Source organism: Artibeus jamaicensis, unplaced genomic scaffold, assembly GCF_021234435.1.
Source record: "Artibeus jamaicensis isolate MK-2021 breed Jamaican fruit bat unplaced genomic scaffold, CSHL_Jam_final contig_3197, whole genome shotgun sequence".
Classification (NCBI taxonomy): domain Eukaryota; kingdom Metazoa; phylum Chordata; class Mammalia; order Chiroptera; family Phyllostomidae; genus Artibeus; species Artibeus jamaicensis.
In genome coordinates, this window is record NW_026521752.1 from 193,427 (window position 1) to 210,572 (window position 17,146).

Below are 17,146 nucleotides of genomic sequence, written 5' to 3' on the forward strand. Positions count from 1 at the left end.
TTTAAAAAATTGAGGTAAAATTCACATAACATAAAATTAACCATTGTACAGTGTTTAATGTGGTAAATTTACAGTGTTCTCTGTACATTGGAAACTGTACTTGGAACTATAATCTCTATCTAGTTCCAAGACATTTTCATCACCCCAGAGGAAAACCTCATACCTATTAAGCAGTCACTCCCTATTTCCTCCTCTCCCCAGCCCCTGGCAACCATGAGTCTGCTTCCTGTCTCTATATATCTACCTATTCTAAATATTTCATACAAATGGAATCATATAGCATGTGGCCTTTTGTGACAGTCTTCTTTCACTTAGTATAATGTGTTTTTGAGGTTCATCCAGGTTGTCTATTAGTATTTTATTCCCTTTTATGGCAAATAATATCCCATGTGGATATAGAGTGTATTCTGTGTATCTGTTCAATTGATGAACTCATGAGTTGTTTCCACCTTGTGGCAATTGTGAATGGGGCTGTTATGAACAGCACCAGTTTTGGGGGGTGTACACCTAGGAATGTAATTGCTGGGTCATGTAATAATTCTATGTTTAACTTTTTGAGCAACCGCCAAACTGTTTTCTACAGTGGCTACACTGATTTACATCACATTGGCAATGCACAAGTATTACAATTTCTCTGCATCCTTGACAAAATTCGTTATTTCCATTGTTTTGATTATAGCCATCCAAGTGGGTTTGAGGTGGTATCTCACTGTTTTCCTCCAAACCATTTTTTAAATACATAAATTGGTTTATTTTTCTTCTCTGCTTAGCATCTTTACAGTACCTTCCCTTGGCCTTCCGGCACATGTCTGGTCTTACCCCTTCCACTTCCACCCTTCCACTCCCTTCCACCCTTCTCACACATTCCACTCACCCCAGCATCATGGGCCTTCTCTCATTTCCTCAAGTAAAGAAGGCAAAGACCATGGGCTTTGAGGCTCAGCAGTGCTTAGACATTTTCCCAGGGTCACAGAGACCTGAGCCAGAACCTTGGCGCTCTGCCTCTTACTATCCAGCTCCTTTTAGTTTCCTTACCTGTAAAAGGGGCTCATGAGCCCTGACCAGTGTTGGTCAGTTGGTTGGGCTTTGTCCCACAAAGTGAAAGGTCGCCGGTTCAATTCCCAGTCAGGGCACATGCCTGGGTTGCAGGCCAAGTCCCCAGTTAGGGTGCATGTGAGAGGCAACTGATTCTATGTTTCTCTCCCTCTCTTTCTTCTTCCCTTAAGGGTGGGGGCTCACGGTACTTACCACAAGGGTGGTTAGAATTAAATGAGATGGTACACTGAATGCTGGTAGTTCCTGACTCATAAGAACCCCAAGAAAGGGTGGATATAAAAAAAAGAAATATAGCCCTGGCCCCAGGTGGCTCAGTTGGTTGCGCATCGTCTGGTACGTTAAAAGGCTGCGGGTTGATCCTAGTTGGGGCCTGTATAGGGGGAGGCAAATGATCAATATTTCTTTTTTACATCAGAGTTTCTCTCTTTTCCTCTTTCTCCAAAATCAATAAATATATACTCAGGTGAGGATTATTAAAAATAATTTTTTTATGCCCTGGCTGGCATAGCTCAGTGGGTTAAGCACTGGCCTGCAAACCAAAGTGTTGCCAGTTCGATTCCCAGTCAGGGCACATGCCTGGGTTTTGGGCTAGTTTCCCAGTAGGGGGCACATGAGAGGCAACCACACATTGATGTTTCACTCCCCTTCTTTCTCCCTCCCTTCCCCTCTCTCTAAAAATAAATAAAATCTTTTAAAAAATAATAATTTTTTAAAAGGAAATATAGTAGTTACCCATTATCTATGGGATGTTTCAAGACCCCCCAGTGAATGCCTGAAACTACAAATAGTACCAAACCCTATATATACTTTGTTTTTTTCATATAGGTACATACCTGTAATAAAGTTTCATTTCTACATTAGGCACAGTAAGAGATTAATGACAATAAGTAATCAGGCGAACTATAACAATATACTATAATAACAATTATGTGAATGCAGTCTCTCCCACAATGTCTTAATTTTCCCGCACTCACCTTTCTTGTGATGAGATGATACAATGCCTTGGGGATGAAATGATATGACGTGGATGACATGGGCATTGTGATGTAGGCTTGGGCTACTATAAGAGTGACTTGAACACAAGCACTGTGATACCACAACAGTCGATCCTATAACCAGGATGGCAACTAAATGACTAAAGAGTGGATGCAAACCTGTACAGCCTGGATACACTGGACAAAGGGATGATTCATGTCCTTGGGATGGAGTGGGATGATGCCAGATTTCATGTCACTCAGAATACTGTACAATTTAAAACTTAGAAATTGTTTACCTCTGAAATTTTCCACTTTATATTTTCAGACCACAGTTGACCATGGGTAACTAAAACCATGAAAACAAAGTAAAGTTAAGGGGAGCCACTATAAAATAAATAGATGAAAGCCACCTTCTTCGGGAGGGGGATCACCATCTAAAGCATGTCCTCCCTCCCACCCCTACTTTTCTCCCGCCTGTTCTTTATCACACTTAGTTTAATGATGCAGCACGAATGGGTACATTTCCCTCTTATGTTTGGTCTCCTCAGACTAGGCTGGTAACTTCATGTTCACCATGCCTAACACTTACTAAAAAATTCTTACTAAATTCTCTTACTAAAAAATTATCATATGGTCACAATAAATGGAATTCATTACCAATTATTTACTTGAGAGGATGGAAAGGCATATTTTTTATGTGTGAATGTGGGTGTATGTATGTTTTCCTAGATTATAGATTTGTCTAAACATTCCTGCTAATTTAAGATGTCAAATCTGAAGGTTGTTTCTTGGCTTGAGTTTTTGAACACAGTCCAGGTCTGTTTTCAGATTCCTTTTTCTTTTTTTGTGAAAGAGTTTTCAGAAGCATAAAGGAGTGTCTTTGGTACATGTCTGTCTGTATTATTCATTTACGTAAATGAGCTGTGGGTAGAGGAGGTCTCTTAAAGTCAGAAGATGGCTTTACCCCAGCACTCTTAGTGAGGTGTCACCAAGAGAACCTGGCCAGTGTGTGAGTCCGTGTGGTTGAAAGTTCCTCCTCAGCCAGTGTTTCTGTCACAGGTACATTCTGTTTCTTTCAGAATTTCTCACTGATGGAACACCTTTCCTTCAACTCAGGATCAACTCAGCATCAACACAGCATCTGGAAGGTGTGTTAAAAAAAGTTACTATCTTTCAGTTCAATGAAGGAATCTTAGCAGGATCTGAAATAATATTCACTTTCATTCTGAAATATTCTTTGTTTTTTTCCCCACCCCTTCTCACCCAAGACACCCTGGTTATTACTAGAGTGAGGTGTTATAGAAGGTGTGGATTCTTGACTTCGATGGCAGACTCTTATGGCCAACACGGGGATTACTGAGCTGCTGTTGGAGAAGAGCCAGAGCTCCTCTCCTGCAGTGTCTCCTCCATCCGAAGTTAGTTCATGAAACCGCACATTGATGTGGGGCAGAGTTCTGTCCTTGGTGTGATGCCCGTTGTTTTTTTCATTTATGTCTCTCTGCAGTGCCTAGGTAGAACTGCTAACACCCAGGTTTCTGAAACCAGCTGGAAAGCTCCACACATTCTGCTGCATGTGGGAACCGTGAAGCATTAGCAACTAGCCAATGATCAGCAGTGATGAGCAGGTTTCAGGCTCCACAAACATTTAATATGCTAAGTGAGGACTCAGGCAACAGATGAAGAAATGGCTTTTAAAGATAGAAACAGTACTATTGACACAGGTGCATTTTACTAATTAGTGTACTATTTTTCAGGAATTAGTAAAAATGGTGCTATTTCCAGGATTATTGTCAAGGAGGGATAAGAAACTTCATAATCCTATGGTTTATTGCTTGATGTGGTTTTCTCTTTTTTTTTATGTTTTTAAATGTGTTTTTATTTTTATAAGAAGAAAACTTTTCTTGCAGAGTTCATTATTGAGTTTGTTATGATGTATATGGGAAAAGTATTTCATAGAATATTCTTTTACAACAAAAATTCTAGAACATACCAGTGGTATTCTTTTTAAATAAGAGGTACCTGTAACACATTTCTTTTGTTATACAGTCATTCATTTATACATTCTCCTGAAAAGAACGAGAACTATGCCCTCCTAAGACGTAGGCAGCTCCTAAGAAGTGCAAAGGGAAAAAAATTAACTGAGGGTCTTTTCTGTGCATCTCATGTGAGATATACATGCAGTCTAAGGTAGCTGGGGAAGACAGCCTGAAAGGAGTACTTCTACTACTATTTTATCTTATTGTTTGAGTAGTCACCATAGTGCCTTGGCCCATGGTAGGTTCTTAGTAAATGTTGACTAAACAGAATGTATTATGGAAAGTGGTAAAGCAGAGACCAGAGTGACTTTCAGAGAGCATGGGGACTATTCCCAAGAAAGTTGATCACTGTGCAGATTTAAAAGGATGATTGGAGAGGGAAGGGCATTCCTCACCAAGGAAACTGCAAGCGCAAAGGCATGGTAAGAGTTATGAGTGGGTCGTTGTACTGTATGGGGTGCTTAGAGCCAGAGGGGCTGTGTACAGAGTTGAACAGGTAGGTTGGCACCAGGCTGTGATGGGCCTCTAAGGCCAGCCTAGAATTACAGATTTATATCCTTCCCCACCCCGTCCCCCGCCATCCCTCCAACCTCCTTACCCAGCCCCCCACATTCTAGCTGTCAGTATGTTGTCTGTGAGTCTGTCTCTATTTTGGTTAGTTCATTTTGTTCATTAGATTCCACATTATAAGTGAAATCATACAGTATTTGTCTTTCTGTGACTGGCTGATTTCACTTAGCATAGTGTTCTCCAGGTCCATCCATGTTATCACAAAGGATAAGATTTCCTTTTTATGGCGGAGTAGTATTCTGTTGTGTAAATGTACCACAGCTGTTTTATCCACGTACCTACTGGTAGACACTTGGTCTGCTTCCAAGTCTTGGCTGTTGTAAATAATGCTGCAATGAACATGTAGATGCATATACTCTTTCAAATTACTGTTTCGGGTTTCTTCAGGTTGGTCATAAGGCAGTTTGTTTTAATTTTTTGAGGCAACTCCACACTGATTTCCACAGTAGCTACACCAGTCTGCATTCCCACCAACAGGACACGAGGGAGGGTTCCCTTTTCTCCACATCATTGCCAACACTTGTTTGATTTGTTAATGGTAGCCATTCTGACAAATGTGGGGTATATCTTTGTGGTTTTAATTTGCATCTCTCTGATGATTAGTGATGTTGAGCATCTTTTCATATGTCTGTTGGCCATCTGTAAGTCCTCTATGGAAAAGTGTCTATTCAGATTCTTATTTTTTGGTGTTGAGTTGTATAAATTCTTTATGAATTTTGTATATTAACCCTTTATCAGATGTATTGGCAAATATGTTCTCTTGCTCAGTGGGTTGTCTTTTCATTTTGTTGATGGTTTCCTTTGTTGTGCAAAAACTTTTTAATTTGATGTAGTCCCATTTGTTTATGTTTTCTTTTGTTTCCCTTGCCCAAGGTGATATAATAGAAAAAATATTGCTACTGAGAAATGTCTGAGGTTTTGCTGCCTATGTTTTGCATCCTGTTGGCAACAGGGAAGCAGTAGAGATGTTTAATGTCTCTTAGCCTCCATCAGGTTAGTTCTTCATTCTATACTCTGGTCTGGGTAGTTGGCCTGTGTCATTTCAACTTCTTTCCTGTCTTCTTTTAATTACATTAAAAATGTGCTAGGAAACCTAATTGGAATAGAGAAAAAGTGATGAAATTTCAGCCTCTGGGGCAGGCTAGTTCATCCTTTCCTTCTAATGCACTTACTACATTTAAATGCTTCTAGTTATTTGGAGCCTTCAGGTGACTTCATTTCTCCGAGTACTATACACTTAGTTTCTTACATCTGCAGTTAATTTCTTAAGAGACCTTAATGAGACACTTCAAACAGTTTAAATGTCAATTACCAAAAAAGTGAGGTTTTCAAGTTCCAGTAATCTGCCCATATTGGTCATTGGAACATAATCCCAGGTGGATGTAATTTAAGACAGGTGACATTCCAGAGCTTCAGTTGCAAAGAATTTATACTGTATTTTTTTTTTTCAGGACTAACAAGCCAGGCCCTGTTGTTGCTACACTTGCAGGACTTACTACAGTTTCAGTTTATCTGACACTGCTCCATTGCTCAAAGCTTCAGTTTTGTGTTTACTTGAGCTATGGGCTTTGGCTGGTGCTTTTGAATATGAAAAGATCTAAAAGAGACCATGTACAGAAAAATGTGTCGAACATATAGTAAATGTAATAATTCTAATTTTTAATACTATACTTTTATTTGCAAATTTTGTACAAGTTTAATTTATATGTACATATATGTGCACACATATATATCCTACCCTTTTGAGAGGACAAAAGTGTTCATGATGTACGTCGTCATAGATTTATTCTCAATGAATAGGTTTTTCTTAATTCTGACCAAGAAGTCCTGATTTGTTTGTTTCTTGTCACTCACATCATTTTTTATTCCTATGTTCCTTCCTTTGCTTCTATTGTTGATTAAGATAAAATGAATGAAGAAAGAGTTGAATATGGTGATGAGTATTATTTTAACAGAAAGCAAAACCAAAAACATGCAGAATAAATTAACCTTACATGTTCTCTGTGAGTCACTTAGTGGGTGTTACATCCTTAGTAGTTTGTGCTACAAAGTAAATAATTTTTGGCAGCTGGTTTACTTTTCACCACTTCTAAGCCTAAGCCTATGACAAATGATTTTAGGAGATCTTTGGTCTTAACAGGAAAACTTTTTTTTTTTTTTAAAAACATGGCAGGGCAGTTGATGGCAACTGGGAGAGTGTGAGCAAGTGAGCCCCAAGCTGCCCATTTTGAAGGGTATTGAAGCATCATTATCCCAAGCACAATGTTTCCTGTATCTTTTTTTTTAAAGATTTTATTTATTTAGTTTTAGAGAGGAAGGGAAGGAGAGAAGGAGACAAATATCAATGTATGGTTGCCTCTCGTGATTCCCCTGCTGGGAACTGGCCTGAAACCCAGGCATGTGCCCTGACTGGGAATTGAACTGCCATCCTGTGGTTCGCAGGCCCACACTCAAGCCACTGAGCTATACCAGCCAGGTTAACAGGAAAACTTTTATGGGTGAGTTTTAAGTTCAGTTTGTTGTTTTTGAAGGTGTTTTTATGAAGTCATTTATGTGGAATTTTGTTTTATTTGAATTTAAATTTTTAAAACAGTTTTAAAGTAGAGTCTGCCATATTGAACTGTTTTTCATATGATTGACATTTAAAAGTTAATTTACCTTTTCTGTTTCTAAAAGACACGAGAAATATCCTCCCACTAAGCATTCACTATATATTAGTCGACTGCTTTTGAAAATTGAGAAATTATTTTTAGTTAGTGTGGTTTGGGGGTGTTCCCCTCCGCCCTCCTGGAGAAATAATGTTACTAAATATTCTTAGACCCACCATCTATTACCTATTTGGTCTGCCATAAATCACTTTCAAGGGTAAGAAAATTGTCATACCAAGTTAGATGATGTGAATGTATGAATTTTACATATTTTCTGGTAATCAGCCCTGTTTTAAAGAAGTTCTTGCATAAGCAGCTTATTGGTGCTATATTTGGCATATTGTATGTTATTAAAACTTCATATAAATGCAGAGGTACTGACTTGTGTGGTTTACAGAACCTGTCAGGACATTTTTACTTGTATGTGATGTGGTCACTTTTCCAAGTTTGCTAATCTTTATGTTGTGAGATACATGTATCATGTCTCATGCATACAAAAATCATGTCTGGCTTACCTGATTGGAATGTGAAATTAAACATTTTCCAGTAGTTATTTCTCGATATGCAAATTGACTGATACCCACTAAATGTATATATAAGTCAAAATATAAGGAATTGGTTGCTTAATCAGCTTTATAGGTATAATTTAGGATGCAAATTCATGTCCCTTCTCTCTCCAGAGAGAAAACTTGATGGCTTACTCCTACTTTCTCTGAGTAACATAGTACAACCCATTTGGCTTAATCAGCAGCCTTGGGAGTTGGAGCAACCATTTGAAATACTGAGTGGAAAAGTTCCTTGCACTTGGAAAAGTTAGGAAGCCAAGAGTGAAAGACATACCCTCATCCTTTCCCTGGTGGCCCCTCACCTGCAAATTCGCACCAGTGTGGTAATAAAGTTGTAGGAGCTCATTTTATGTGAAACCATTAGCAGCCTGAGAATTTGGAGCTAGCTGCCTCTCATACTTTAAGACACTGGAAGGTGTCGTTTATAAGCAGGGAAGGCCTGAAGGAAGGCAGAACAGGCTTGTAAACCATAGGTTTAGTTTCTGGATGGTAATCAGTTTGTAATATAGTTTAAAGTCTTAGGATATCAGCATCACAAATGTGTTGTTATGTGGTGAGGGCAAATCCCATGAAACATCTAACTATAAAAGGCAGAAATAATGGCCAGTTATTTCCTCCTCTTTATTGTGATATTATTTTCTTTTTTCACCTTCATAAATGAGGGTGGAGGGCAAGGGAACCATATTGCAAGCACAGTAAGTAAAACTGAATATTTTTGTTAGTTATGGAAAAAAGGTAGTTGTGATGATGGTTGAAAATCTCGTAGCTTATATGGAAACTTTACTTTGGAACAGCTATCCCTGCTTCTAGTGTGTCTTACATGTCTAAACCTGGTGACTGAATGAGTAATGTTCACAATGTTCAGTCCTCAACAGCCCTGCTCAGCTCCTGTAGACTCCTGCCTGTCTCTTCTTTTTGCTGTCAGTCCATGTAATACTTGGCCATCGTCTCCTGCTGCCTTCTGTTTTCCCAGCATGCTGTCTTTTCCAAAGATCCCTGCTTCCTCTCGATGGACCTGAAGTAGGACAGCTTCAGGTTTTTCATTTTTGTCTCCCTCAATGTTTTGGGCTTCATTTGTTCAGGATCCACCTGTTCACCTTTCTGGTGGTTCAGAGTATCCACAGAGTATTCTCCCAGCACCATGTTTTAAATGAATCAGTTCTTTTACTGTCAACCTTCTTCACTGTGCAACTGTACATAGTATTTGGAAATATGAGAATGTGAATGATTTCAACCTTAGTCTCTAATGACACATCTTTGCTTTTGGTAATTTTTTGTAAGTCTCCCACTGCTTCCCTTCCGAGTCTCGGTCTTTTCTTGCTTTCTTAGCTGCAGCCTCCCTTTGAATTGATGGCTGAACCAAAGTAAGCATAATCTTTAACATTTTCAGTGTCTTTCTTGTCTGTATTAAAGTTGTGTATTTTTCTGTAGTCAAGACTTCTGTCTTCTTGATATTCAAATGCAGCCCTGCTTTGGCACTTTCTTCTTTCACTTCATCAGAAGTCACATGAACTTGTTGCTACTTTCTGCCAGTAAGATGGTGTCATCTGCGTATCTTAAGTTATTGATGTTTCTTCCACCAGTTTTCCCTCTTTCTTCCCCCGAGTCTAACCCAGTTTTTTGTATGGTATGTTCTGTATACACATTAAACAAATAGGGAGTATGTGGCTGACTTTGAATTCCCAGGCTGGGGCAGGTGACAGGCTTCGCCAATGTGACAGAGCCCTTGGGGCAGGGGGAATGGGAGTCATTTTCAGCTTCCCTTTGGCTGGTAATGTGGAGGGTTCCCTTATGTGGAGACAGAATTCAGGTTCTTAGCTGCCTGTGGAAATGACAAATATAGAAGCCTCACAGTTTGCTAGACCAGCTTCAGTATCTCTGCTGCTCACCTTAAGGGTGTTTTTTTAAAACAGAAACCATGAAGAAAACTGGCAGATTAACTGAGAATTTGAGAATCCATTCTGTAGATCAGCAGTCTGTAGAATCTGAGTGGAATGATGTATGTACCGGGCTGCTCCAGGCTTTACCTCCTGGCTAGTACAGGTGTAACTATTCAAATCTTAGTGCTCCAAGTCCAAATCCCAGGATTAACGTGTTACCTGAATTGCCCCTAGTTGCCTGCCCTCCCATCTGGTCAGAGCTGTCCTTGTTGCGCAGTGGCAGTCCTCCTGCTGTGAGTTGCTATTGTGGTGAGGGATACTTGTCTGCAGGCCACTCATTTGTCTCTTTCTGTAGCCAATGGGAAACATACTTTTTTTTTAAATTTCACAGATGACTCGGTGGGGCTCCAGGCCATTGTAGGCATTCAGTAAAATTTCTATCCTTCATATCAAGGTCCATTTCTTTCCAGAAGACACACATGGTATTGGGTTGGAGAGATGAGGCTTCACACCAAGAGATCATTATTATCTGGGAGAAACACTTGCTGTCTTTGGGTCCCAGGTTCTGTTGCTCAGGTTCCTATTTTAAGCCCAATTGCTTTTGAGATTTCTTCCTTTTCCAAGGAGAATTTATGCTGATCTTCTCTTGAGGATCTCACACTATTCTAGTATGTGCCTTTCTGCTTGGAGCTGGTGTTTATTCAATTGAAGCTAACATACCTGTTCAGAGTCTCCAGGTGGAGTCTTCTCCATTTGTATGGCAGAAAGGCTCTGCTCACTCTTACTGGCTCTGAGAGGTGCCCAGAGCTGGTTGGTTGGCTGGCTGTGGCCTTTCTATTTAGGTGGTCCTGCTTGCTGCCACTTGGCTCTGCATCCCTGTGAGTGGAACCCAGGCTGGAAGTAGATTATTCCCACCAAGCAGAAGTATGCTGGATACTGGCATCCCACGCCCTCCTGTAGATGCACCTTTAGGCATTCCTTCTTTAATTGTCATCTGGGCTACTTAGGCAATGTTTTTCTGAGAGGGAAAATGGGAGATATTGTCCTGATAAATTGAAATGTCTCAAAGCTACCCTGTTATTTTGTGCCTTTTCCCTTGTCTTTACTCCAGAGCCCCTTGTAGTGTAGTCATAAATGTGTTTGTGAGGATGGTCTTCCTGGGGTTGAAGGAAGCTTTAGGAGGGCAGCTGGTTAGTACAGTCCCTGAAAAAAAAAATCTGTGTCTGTAACTCAGGCACCAGGCTGGTAGGAGCTCAGAAGGTTCAGAAGAGTGCTAAATGTAAAAAGGTTACAGGCAGAGGCTTTGCCTAATTTCACAAGTGTTGACCAAAGTAGTTCTGAACAGAAAAAGCATTTGATGGAATCTTATCTCATATAAAGACATTATTTTTGGCCTCTCTTTTTCCTTGTCACCAGTTGCCCTGGACTAGTCATCTTAACCCCAGCTCTGCCTTCCCCTTTTTCTTATTCTTGGGGAGGAGTATACTCTATTGAATTCTTTCTATGTGACAAGAACTGCGCTTTATATACACTTATATTATCATGAGGAAAGTACTTTTTTGCCTATTATACAGATGAGAAGAGATGAGATTCAGGGAAGTTTGGTGAGGTGCCCAAATTCATATACCTACAGAGGATTGGAAGCAGGAGCTAAAGCCCATTTCTGGACTTTTCAGCCATCTAGTCTGGACACCTTTGGAAAGGAAGTTTCTTTTATTATTACCAAAAGTGATACTGATATAAAATGTTTATTAATTGGGGATTTGTTAAATAAATTATGATATGGATACACTATAGTAATGAGGCAGCTACTAAAAAGAGTAAAGAAGTAGTTTCTTTATGAATGATGAAGTAGCTTGATTGCACCAATCCCCCTGTAGATAACATTTTTTAAAAAATCCAGCTATTATTATAAAGTACTGGAGAGCAAGCAAAATCAGGTAGCAACCCTTGAAAAGACAAACTAAAATGGGTAAGGTTTGCAAGTTTGGGCCTTTTTACCTATAGACACTCTCAAATTCAGCTAACTCAAGTGGCACAGAGTCACAGCCTTACTGTATCGAGGTGCTAGAAGGTACAGGTGGTGACTGGCAGAGTAGCTAGAAAGTTAGGAGGAAAATCCCAGAGGGGAGGCGGTTACAGAGGGGACACACCCTATAGCCCATATACAACATAGCAAAAATCCAGGACTGGAGATAAAAAGTAGCTGGAAGCTGAAAGGACTGAGCAAAGATCTTAGCTGCTGCCCGCCATAGGGGAGATAGAGTTTAGTGTTTGTGTTCAACCAAGTTAGCAGTCTGCTAGAACGAAAATCACTATATATAATCCAGAGCCTCAGTAACGTGTTGATCATAATGTCCAGTGTCCTATCAAAAAATCACTATGTAACATATATGAAATCATTGTGTTCTTTGTCTTAAACTAATTCAATGTTATATGGCAATTATATCAATAAAGCAGAAAAAAATCACTATATAAATGAAGAAATGGGAAAAAAGCAATTGATTGAAACCAAACTCAAGATGATCCAGATGATGCAATTAACAGACAAAGTCTTGAAAACATCTATCATAAGCATGTTCAGGAACTTAATGGAAACCCTGGCTGGTATATCTCTAGGATTCAGCACAGGCCTGTGAACCAAAGGGTTGCTTGCTGGTTTGATTCCCAGTCATGGCACATGCCTGCATTGCAGGCCACATCCCCAGTAGGGGGATGCATGAGAAGCAACCACATGTTGATCTTTCTCTCCCTCTCTTTCTCTCCCTCCTTTCCCTTCTCTCTGAAAATAAATAAATAAAATCTTAAAGAAAAGAACTTAATGGAAAATATATGCACAATGCATGAAAGGCAGAAAAAGAGATTGAGGATTCTATATAATGTGAAATTCAGAGCTTTGTATGTGTTTTCACTAGAAACTAAAATTATATCTTCAAAAAAACTATTTAGTCTCCCCAAGCAAAACACTAACACCAACTTCTATAAATACCTTACTTTAGATAACCTGCTGTTCACCCATATTGCAGATTATTAAATGTATGGATAAATAAGGTTATTAAATTTTATCAAGGTCTTAAAGTCTTGCTAAGAAAATATTGATTAAGTAGTCTAAAGAAAAGATTACCCTTTAGACCATGATGCTTGAAAACTGGTGCAGGCCATGCTGGGTCTGGTACAGCTTCACCTTATGCGGTATTAGCAAATGTATGGCCTAGGCTGGCCTGGGCCGCAACTTGGCCTGCATGAACTGCTCCTGTGGACCTAGACACCCTGCTTGCTGCCTGTTCCCCATCCATGAGCCCATTGCTCTTGCCAGGGTTGTTTGACATTGCTGTCTCTCCTTTTTTGGAGAGAGATGTCTGATTCTAAGGGGCAAAGTTTGAAAGAGGACATTTAGTGGATATCAGCAGGTATCGTTAACTTGTGCACAGCATGGCTTGGATCTTATTTTCTTGGCTAGTGTACAGGTAAAATGATAGTTCTGCTGGCGAATAGGTAAATTCTGGATTCTCTTCTTGCCCTAACCACTGTATTATGATCGCTGTGGAAATAGGGAGCATTATTAATAAGACAGATCCTAAGTCTAATTTAAACCTTTTTGAAGTACCAGGGTAGTGGAAGCTGCCGAAGTTAGCAGTGTGTTCACCTGAACACCAAAGTACTAACTAAGGTTAGGTGTAAGAATTTCCAAATATTAAACTACTCCTATCTCTGCACTGAAAATACTGCATGAAAATCCATCTTTAAAGGTGGGCCAAGCAGCCCTGGCAGGGTAGCTCAGAGAGAAAAGAGAGAGAGAAAGAGAGAGGAACAAGGATATGTTTTTCCACTTATTTATGCATTCAGCAGTTGATTCTTGTATGTGCCCTGACCAGGGATCAAACCCACAACCTTGGTGTATTGGGACAATGCTTTAATCAACTGAGCTTTAAACAACTGAGCTACCTGGCCAAGGCCCAGAGCGATCCAATTTTAATCCGACTTTTGATACTGGAAAAGTAAGTTTCAAAAAAAATTTTTTAGTATTTTATTTTATTATCTATTAAAAAAATTACTGTGGTTCCAATACAGTAGTCTTCATTTTCCCACCACCACTTCCCCCCTTTGGCTTTGTCCATGGGCCTTTTTAAAAATATATTTTATTGATTATGCTATTTCAGTTGTCTCATTTTTCTCTACCCTTTATTCCCTTCTGCCCTGCATACCCCCTGCCACCTGTGTTCCTCCCGCCTTAGTTTATGTCCATGGATTGTACATATAAGTTCTTTGGCTTCTGTTTTTCCCATACTGTTCTTGACCTCCCCCTGTCTGTTTTCTACCTACCTTCTATGCTACTTATTCTCTGTACCTTATCCCCTATTCCCTTCTTCCCCTTACCCACTGATAACCCTCCATGTGATCTCCATTTCTGTGATTCTCTTCCTGTTCTAGTTGTTCGCTTAGTTTGTTTTTGTTTTAGGTTCCATTGTTAATAGCTGTGAGTTCGTTTTCATTTTACTGTTCATATTTTTGATCATCTTCTTTTTGTTAGATAAATCCCTTTAACATTTCATATAATAATGGCTTGGTGATGATGAACTCCTTTAACTTGATCTCATCTGGGAAGTACTTTATCTGCCTTTCAATTCTAAATGATAGCTTTGCTGGACAGAGTAATCTTGGATGTAGGTCCTTGCCTTTCATGACTTCAAATACTTCCATCTTGGCTGGAAGTCTTTTTTTTTTGGTATTTTTTTAAATCATGAAAATGGATGCTCAAAGCAACTATTAACTTAAAGCAATTATTTTATTTCTTTTTCACAAGAGAAGTTTGAACAATTGTGAACAATATTAAATAGACTGGACAGTCACATACTTAACTATTTAATATTTTTACTTATCTTATTATGAGTTTTTAAAATAATGTAGTTTGGAGCCAAATAGGTTTCTTATGATTTTTATATGTTAATTGACATAAATTGTCATCTTTATTTCACTAGTTTCACCATATTAGGCTTAAGGTATTTTTGTTGTGTCAACACTTTTATATTGTATTTAAATCCGTATCTACTTGCTTTAAATAGTTGGAATTATTGCTAATGCTAGTATGAAGTATTTGAAGTGTAAAAATGTGATTTTTTTAACACAGTGTTCTTTTGAGTAGTTGGTAGATGTGAAAAACATTCAGCAGGTTTCCTCCCTTTCTACCCTTTATTAAACTGTGCTTCTAAAGATGAATCCCTAGCAGAACATGCTGCAATATGTCAGAAACACTGCTGTTTTACAGATGCAACATCATCTAAAAGGAACAAGTGAGTGTAGATTTGGAGTTGACAAGTGATGAAGTGGCCCTGAAGTCCTCAATCAGAAAGTAAGGGGCCGGAAACTGATGAGTTAATAGTCATTTTTTTTTTTTTTGTTATTTTGTCTTAGGACTGTAGGATATTCATTGCTCTGGAAATATGTATACATACACCCTGATATACACATGTATACATAAATACACACATGTATGTATATGAATGTGTGGTGACAGGTGCAAATTCAAAGATTCATGCTGGTGCATTTCCTAAAAAATGTTCCCTTTATGAAAGGATTTAACCTCCCCTTCACAGAAAAAATCATTGCCCATTTTTACTTTATTTCACATTTATTGTTTTTCTAACATAGACTTTTCATTTATTGGTTTTATGACCTGTATTTCCAGATAACAAATGTGAAAAATATGTGATTTTTGTCTACGGGGTTTTCTCTGAAAATTCTTGCTTTCAATCCTGCTGAAATCTTTTCTCCAATTACCAGTGCAAGCCTATAATCATGCCTTGTTTGCAGTGATATAACCCCAGCTGACATGGTATACTTTTTGCTGATTTTAAAGTATGAGTAATTCTTCTGGTCAAGATGGCAGCATAGGCAGACATGGCTTGCCTCTTCACACAACCACTAAAATATAGAACAACCACCACTCAGAACCATCAGAAATCTAGTTGAATGGAAGTTTTGACAGCTACAAAATCAGGTTGAATGGAAGTCTGACAACTACAGAATTAGAGAAATCACATACATCCAGACTGGTAGGAGGGGCGCAGTGCAGAACTGGCTGGTCCCACACCCATGTGTGGTGTATAAAAATCTGGGAGGGCTATCTTGGGAGCAAGGAGTCCCAGACCCATAGCAGGCCCCCAGTCCAGGAATCCAGTGCCAGGAAGATAAGTCCCCACAACTTCTGGCTGTAAAAACCAGTGGAGATTGAGTCTGTGGAAGAAACTCCCGGATCTCCAAGCAATTCCTCTTAAAAAACCTACACGTGAACTCACCTGCTCAGACTCACTCCCTCTGAGCTCCAGCTCTGGAGTAGCAGCTTGAATGGCACCAGTGGTACACAGGGAGAGACTGAAGTGTCTGGCATCAAAGTAAGCAGAGGCCATTGTCCCTTTGCTAAACTCTCTCCTCACAGAGCTGATAAGCTGGTGCCATATCTGAGACTCCCTCAATCTGGCTAATACTATTTGACCCTCCTTGGAGATACCCAGAGACTTTGCCACACCCAACTTACATGCCCACCCAAGCTGGTTTTCCATTCACAACTTCTTAAATCCTATCAAACAAGCAACAACTGGCTTCAGTGAGCAAGACTCAGGCCCCTCACTAGGGGCAGCCAGCTTAAATTCACAGTTTGGCCTCACCTGGGAATCTCCAAGCCCAGCACAAGTTGCAGCCATCTCAGATTGCTTTATAAACCTCTTCACACAACCACATCAAAATTACAAGTAAAATATAGAACAACAACTCAGAACCATCAGAAATCTAGCTGAATGGAAGTCTTGACAACTACAAAATCAAGCTGAATGGAAGTCTAACAAATAAGGAATTAAAGAAATCACATCTTTAATCTTTGGATTTGCACGTGCCACCACACATTCTTATATGTACATGTAGCTCAGGCAGGGTCCCCAGGGCAAAACAAAGGACGGAGCTGACATTGGCCTTCACCTGCTGGGAAATCCCAGGGTCAGCATACCCAGTGAACAGCTACAGGCCACGTTGGAGCACTACCACTCTGACTACCATCCTCCATTGAGGGTGGTCTTGTGGTCAGTGGTCATATCCAGTCCTTGCAGCTGACTGGCCTGGGTAAATCCCTTCCATTCTTCTGCCAAAAGCAACTATAAGAGGAGGGTGTACTCAGCCCACACAAAGTATGCACCTTGAGTACCCAGCTTGAGTGATAGGGGAGGCTGTGCCACTCGACCCTATAGGACACCTACTACTTTAGGCTATACAACCAAGACACAGAGTCAAAGCAGTTCCCCTTAATACATAGAAACAAACACAGGGAGGCTGCCAAAATGAGGAGACAAAGAAACATGGCCCAAATGAAAGAACAGATAGAAACTCCAGAAAAATGCAAAAGGAAATGGAGATAAGCAATCT

General features: G+C 39.7%; 1 protein-coding gene across 6 annotated transcripts in view; it reads left to right on the forward strand.

Moving 5' to 3' along the window:
• The window catches only part of CLYBL (citramalyl-CoA lyase), a 322,476-nt gene that overhangs the window by 19,489 nt on the left and 285,841 nt on the right, over positions 1 to 17,146 (forward strand). For 2 of the 6 annotated variants that reach the window (XM_053663520.1, XM_053663523.1), the window contains exon 2: positions 3,113 to 3,181. The exons of the other annotated variants lie outside the window; for them this stretch is intronic. The gene's annotated coding sequence lies outside the window, so the exon portion shown is untranslated. The remainder of the gene's footprint in view (positions 1 to 3,112; positions 3,182 to 17,146) is intronic. 6 annotated transcript variants of the gene reach the window in all.